This window comes from Chrysochloris asiatica, unplaced genomic scaffold (assembly GCF_000296735.1).
Source record: "Chrysochloris asiatica unplaced genomic scaffold, ChrAsi1.0 scaffold00009, whole genome shotgun sequence".
Taxonomy (NCBI): Eukaryota; Metazoa; Chordata; class Mammalia; order Afrosoricida; family Chrysochloridae; genus Chrysochloris; species Chrysochloris asiatica.
This window is the reverse complement of record NW_006408527.1, coordinates 26,135,006-26,142,205: the sequence shown is the minus strand read 5'-3', so window position 1 is coordinate 26,142,205 and position 7,200 is coordinate 26,135,006.

Sequence of the window (7,200 nt, the reverse complement as noted above, 5' to 3'; positions counted from 1 at the left end):
ATATAAATCAAGTAAGGTTCTTTCCCATGCTTTATTTTAAATGATTCACATTTATACAGGTCTGTATTATTAGTTACTTGTATTCTTCTTTAAAAGTGTAAGTGAAGGTTGATAATGGTGGTAGTGGTGTGACTTGGAGTCGGTTCCCACCCCACGTGACTTTCCATACTGTTTCCGAGGCTGTAAATCTTTAAGGGAGCAGAAATCCTCATCTTTCTCCCACGGAATGGCTGGTAGTTTCAAACTGCTGACGTAAAGATTAGAAGCCTAACTTGTAACTACTATGCTACCAGATCTTCAAGTGATTACTCAAATGGAGCCAAGCTTTAATATTTAGAGTCAGTTCTAGTTTCAGGTTATTGAAAGATTTAGGCAAATTTGTAAAATTCATTGGTAGAATAGAATATTTATTTTTATTAATCAGTGACATGTAGAAAAGTTGTTCAAAGACTTTTTTGAATAGCATATATCCTAGCTTTTAAAGCTGATGTTGTTCTCATTATTGGAGATATAATGAAATTCTTTTATTAAAAATTATTTGAGATTGTGGTGAATACAGAATGCTATGAAAAACATGTACTAATATAGCAATTTTTGGAATGATGCTACCTATGCATTATAGCTCTGGTAGCGTAGTGGTTACGAATCGGGCTGCGAACCTTAAGGTCAGCGGTTCGAAACTACCAGTCGCTCCGCGGGAGAAAGATGAGGCTTGCTACTCCTGTAAAGATTTACACCCTCGGAAACCCTGTACAGGGTCGCTATGGGTCGGACCCGACTCGATGGCACTTAACAACAACAACAACAACATGCATTATATTACATTTGAACTTCTTTTGTTTATATGCTCCCATTTGAACCTCACACAGACTCTTGTTACTCTGAAATATTGCTTTTATTTTATGTATAAGGTTACTCTCAAAGTAATTGTTCATGAAATTCAGACAATCTTTGTGAGATTGCCATTTCCAAATCACCCTTATGCTGAGATAAATGACACAGATAAATATGCCCCCATGATGGTAATGGTGATGCTGATGTGCTGTGGAGTCGGTTCCGACTCATAGCGACCCTGTACAGGGTTTCTGAGGCTGTAAATCTTTACGGGAGCAGAAAGCCTCAACTTTTTCCCGCGGAACAGCTGGTAGTTTCAAAGTGCTGACCCTGAGATTAGCAGCCCGATTAGTAACCACTACACTACCAGAGAAACTAATTAATGAAACTTTAAGTTACTGTTCCCTATTCTTTTAAGTTTGGACTTCGAATATTTTTGACATATTAAAGAGATATTTGAATTTATATATATTTTCCTTAACCAATTGATACTCATGTGAACAAAGAGGCATTGTTGTATTTAACAATTTATGGATGATAGAATTAAGTAAATAAAAATATATTTAATAAATAAATGTGTTTTTTAGATTACACCAAAGCACTTAAGCATATCCATTACAGTAAGTATTTTCTGGGCAAAAAATAATGGATTAAAATATATATATTTGACTACTTTTTCTATTGTTATCTATGTATTTGGAAATATTTTAACATTATGGTAAATCATTGGGAATTCAAACATGCTTGGGAGTATTGCTTGATTGCTTACTTAGTAGCGTCCTGGTGTGGTGATGCAAGGTAAGTACTAGACTGCTGACCACAAGGTCTGTAGTTCAAACCAACTTACAAAATCTAAACAGGGTTGCTATGAGTCATAGTCCATTTGATGGGAATTAACAACAACAATAACATTGCTTTCTTAACCTCCAGACCTATTACCTTTCCATCTTCAGAACAGGAACAGCTTAATCCTCCCCATATAGAAATTCAACTCTATTAAAGTTCTAGGAACAGCTCTGTCCTCAGCCACAGAAAACTGAATTGCTGTCAGGTGTTATTGAATCCATTCCAACTTACAACAACTCTACATAAAACAGAAGGAAACCATGCCCAGTCCTGTGCCATCCTCTCAATTGCTGTGATGTGTGTGCCCATTGTTGCAGTCATTGAGATTCTGCCTCTTCTTCACTGACCCTCCAGTTAACCAAGATTGAGGTCCTTTTCCAAGGACTAATTCCTCCTGGTAATATGGCCAAAGTATGTGAGCAGAAGACTTACCATCTTCCCTTCTAGGGAGCATTTTGGCCGTACTTCTTCCCAGATGGATTTGTTTGTTCTTCTAGTGGTCTATGGTATAGTCAATATTCTTCACCTATACCATAATTCAAATGTATCAGTTTTCCTTATTTATTTATTCAGCTTTTACATGAATATGAGGTGAGTGAAAATACCATGGCTTGGATCAGGCATGCCATAGCCTTCAAAGTGACATCTATGCTCTTTAGTACTTTAAAGAGGCATTTTGCAGCAATTTGTCCAATGCAATACATCATTTGATTTCCTCACTGCTGCTTCCATTGATTATAAAGGAAATTCTTGACAACTTCAATCTTTATTCCATTTATCATCATTTTGTTTATTGGTCTGGTTGTGAGGATTTTTTTTTTAATCCGTACTGAAGACTGTAGTCTTTGGTTTTCATCAGTAAGTGCTTCAAATCCTCTTTGCCTTCAGCCATAAGGTTGTGTCATTTGCATATTGCAGGTTGTTAATAAGTCTTCAATCCTGTGTTATTTTTCATATAGTTTAGCTTCTTGGATTATTTGTATTATAGATTGAATAAGTATTGTGAAAGGATACAACCCTGATGCTCATCTTTCCTGATGTTAACCCATGCAGTATCTCTTGGTTCTGCTTGACTGTATGTACAGATTCTGCATGAGTACAATGAAATGTTCTGAAATTCCCATTCTTCAAGATGTTATCCATAGTTTGTTTGACCCTAACAATAACTAAACTAATAACTAAATCTTCAGTATCAGCTGAGATTTATACTTTCAACTGGATTTCTTACCTTATTTTTGGTTTGGTTTGGTTTTTTCTACAGGCTTCTTGTCACCTTACATTCCTATTTTAGATTCCTTCTAGTATTCCAGTTCTTCTGAGCTTTCACTTCTTTCAAGGACTCAATTCCAAATTCTTCCATTTATTTATTCAATTTCATTAAGAGTTTAAAATATGCCAGGGACAATACAAGGCACTGGGCATTCAATGAAGTACAAGTCATACTTAATAAGCAATCTGCAGCCTGTTAATGACACAGAGAAGCAAAGAGAACTTCAGTGTTGTCTCTAAACTTACTAAAGACAGCTTAACCCAGGTGAATGTGAAAACTGCTTCTCAAAGTAGTTAACTGAGCAAGGTTTTGAAGTTTAAATAGGATCACACTGGGTGAATGCTTGAAGCAGAGAGAATGTGTGCTTTAATTTTTTTTTTTTTTTTTTTCCTTTTTGGTGCTAACAAATGGAAGAACACTAACCTGGCACCCAACTATGCTGTTTGTTTGTCCTAAGTAATGGAAAATCCTAATTTAACAATGAGAAGTGAGAGACTCACATAATAAGAAGGATTAGCCCAATAATAACAATAAAGACCCAGATTATTTATGTCTTTCATCTCTTTTGTTAGATTAGCAACCTTCAGTTGACAGTTGTTGACCTATAGGGTGTTACATGTGTCCAGGTTCGTGTTGACACATAATGTTGTAGTTGTTTGGTATCACTGAGTCAGAACAAAACACTGTGCAAATAATACGGCCATTGCTTGAGCCTACTGCTACCATGCCAATCCATCTTGTTGGTGGGCTTCCTCTTTTTTTGCAGATCACTTTATTGAATGTGATGTCCTCCTCCAGGGACTGGTCCCCAATAAATATTGATTGAATGGATAAATGTAGACACCAAATGATTATCTCCTTTCTCTCTCTATTTACCTTTCCTAAAGGCAGAGTTTCTTGGTGTTCTGATAGACTGAATGGCTAAATTGTATCACTATTATATACTCAAAATTAATCACTGCTAAAGAGGATGGGGAAGGAGAGTGTATTATCCAATGAAATTAGTGTCTACTCTTTCTCTCTACCAAAAGCATTTCCTTCATTTATGTTTTCCATTCATTCTCTATGATTATTTTTGGTTCCTAGCTCCTAGATATCTTATGTCTAATTTATTCACTGACTATCTCAAAAATATCTTAATCTATTTAATGAATAATAGTAGAGGAAATGGACCAGAAGCTACTGCTATTTCCTTTCTATCTATATGTAAATTGGGAACCTGGACATTTTGAAAGAGAAAATACTTTTAGGCCACACATTGTGAAAAGCAACATAAATTATATCATGTGGTTTAGTATCCAAATGATTGACTATTTCACTTCTCATATGAATGATTTGGTATTGGCAATGTGTAAAACATTGCCATCTGGCTTACATATTAGTCCAGTGTCACTAAGTCAAAAAATATAGCAAATAAAACATTGGCCAAGTGCTTGAAGCAATTGAAAAGTGTCGGTTGATTCTAAATCTTTCTTTCCAAGTCTATGCAGTGTACACATTCACACTAGTGCCTCTGCCTTTCCTTTCCAATTTGCCAAATTCTCTCACTCAATTCATGATGCCTGAGGCATATTTAAGTTGCCGGATGTTGTTCAGGTTGTGGAGAGGTTTTATTGGAAAATATTCACTTCCATGCCTCTTTCCCAACTTTAAGATCTTGCTTACTAATGCTGCCTCTTAGACTTAAATTATCAATCTTAATAGAACTATAATTCAGAAAGAATTGAATTGTTATATTAATAATACAACTGAGAAAGAATGGAATTGTTATATTAATAAGATAAATGCAAGTTAAGACCCTGAATTATATTTCAACCACTCTCTAATTAACATTACTAAGAGATCATAATACCAACTTAAAGAGAATTGGTAATCCTTTGCTAACCTTGGTTTTCCTTTTTTTCAGAGTTAGAAAACACAGCATGATCTTCAGTCATCTCCTTAATTGGGATAAGGAGACATGGTTTAATCTTTTATTTTGAAAACTTCAAAGGACGATATATCTTAAAACATTTGGAATATTTTTGATGTATAGTTTATTGATGGAGTTTTTAAATGTTTATTGATACATTAACAACAAATATTTATTGAACCCCTTGTTGTTTTTCACTGCCCTGAGTTGACCTCATGACCTGTGGCAACCTATATGTAATAGGGCAGGGTTCTTCCATTGTCTTTACAGAGCAGATTGTCAGGTCTTTTTTCTGTGGAGCTGATGTGTGGATTCCAACTGCCAGCCTTTCATTAAATAGCCAATTGCAAGCTGCTTGTACCACCCTTGCCTCTATTATATGCCCAGATCAGAAATATATTGAAAAGTAAGAGAAATAAATTCCCTGCTTATTTCCACGGGAAGGAGAGTGTATTATCCAATGGAATCAGTGCCTACTCTATTATCTTTGGAGTCCTGGTGTGGCACTGTAGGTAAGCACTAGACCACAAAGTCAATTTGAATCACAAAGTTGGTAGTTTAAACTCACCAGCTAGTCCTTGGAAATGTTATACAGGGTTGTTATGATTCTGGACCAACTTGACAGCCCTTAACAACAAGTACTATTACTTTGCCGCTGCTGTAAGCATTTCCTCCATTTACCTTTATTATTTAATCTTCATGCATTCTAGCAGGAGAGAAATATAATTAGCATGAAACCACAAAATAATGCATAATACAGAAAGCACTTTAAAAGAAACATTAAAAATATTGGAAGTTACACAGGACAGATAGGGACGGGCAACTTAGATATTGGCTACCTAAAATGAGGGGCGATAAAGGCACAAAGTGACTGGCTTACAAGTTTTCAAAGAGGGAGTTTAGGAGTGTGTGAGGGAAGAAAGAGTCCCCACTGAATAGTTTTCATCTTGTCTAGATGGGTCTGGTTAAAAGAGATGGGGATGAGATTCTTATGATTCAATAGTGAGTAATAGTTATGACTAGTTGTGACTGTTATAATTTTAAAGGTAGCAGTTTTGTATAAAAATCAGGGGCATAGTTAATCTTACAGCCCAGAAACAAAGGACCCTAGGACCATCAAGGAAGAAGAGCACAAGTGGAATGCAAGACCTTATCCAAAGAAGCAGCAACACCAGAGATGGAGGCAGACGGGGACATGGACAAAGGAAACAGCTGAGGACTCTAGATTCATGGGAAGAGAGGGTCTGAGAGCTGATGGCCAGGAGGCTGACTTTCAGAATGTGCCCTTTGGTGGTGTAAATTATTGTATATGCCTGAGTGTTATAAAAAAAAATTAAAAACTAAAGTAAATAGAGATAAATATGGTTATCTGATAGTACATGGAGGGGATTATAATCACTGTAATGAAACAAGGAGTATGATTTATTGAATGTAAAACTGATGATTTTCCCTGTAAACTTTCACTCAATTCACAATAAAAACTAAACTAAACTAAAATAAAATAAATTGACGGAAAAGCTAGATGACATGAATAGAAAAGACTTGTAGAAGAGGTGAAATTTGCAATAAGACCTGTAAAATAAAAATCCATCTATGCAGAAGCTGAAGTGAGTTTTGATCAAAGGAAAAACGCAAGAAACTGGGTGGTGTGATACACAAGAGTAAGATAAAAGAACTAAGTGTCTGCTGTGGTAACCCAAGGGAGAACTACTGTCTACCACACTTAACTGCTAGTGACAAGGTTGAAGGTCTGAGTCTACCCAGAGGATTTTGAGAAGAAAGGTTTGACAATCTACTTTCACAAAAACAGTCACCAACCCTATGGAACACAGTTCTACTCTGAAACACAGGGCATTACCATAGTCAGAAATGACATAATGGCAACTGGTAGTGATAGAGGAAACAATTGGATATACTTAAAATATCTGTAAGAAGAATGAATAGAGCTTGTTGCAAAATCAATATTGGGGATGAGGAAAACAAATAGCAAAGATAACAGGTATTTATCAAATAAATGGTTGTGAGTCTGGTTCAGGTACAAGATCTTTAAGTTACGGATCTGAGATTTACAGCAAGCATTGTAGTGTCATCCTAGAGTATTTGCAAATATGGGGCTATATCTTGATTGTCACAGTGATTAGGGTGTGCCACTGGTATTTGTTTAGCAGTGACAGGAAATTCTATGTGTATGCAAATAACCTCTATAAATGATTTTTGTTATTAAGTGCCATTGAGTTTTCCAACTCTTAGTGACTGTGTAAGGTTCCCAAGGAGCAGCTTATAGGTTTGAACCTTTTGGTGAGCAGTCCGGTTTTTGTCCTGTAGCACTACATTAGGA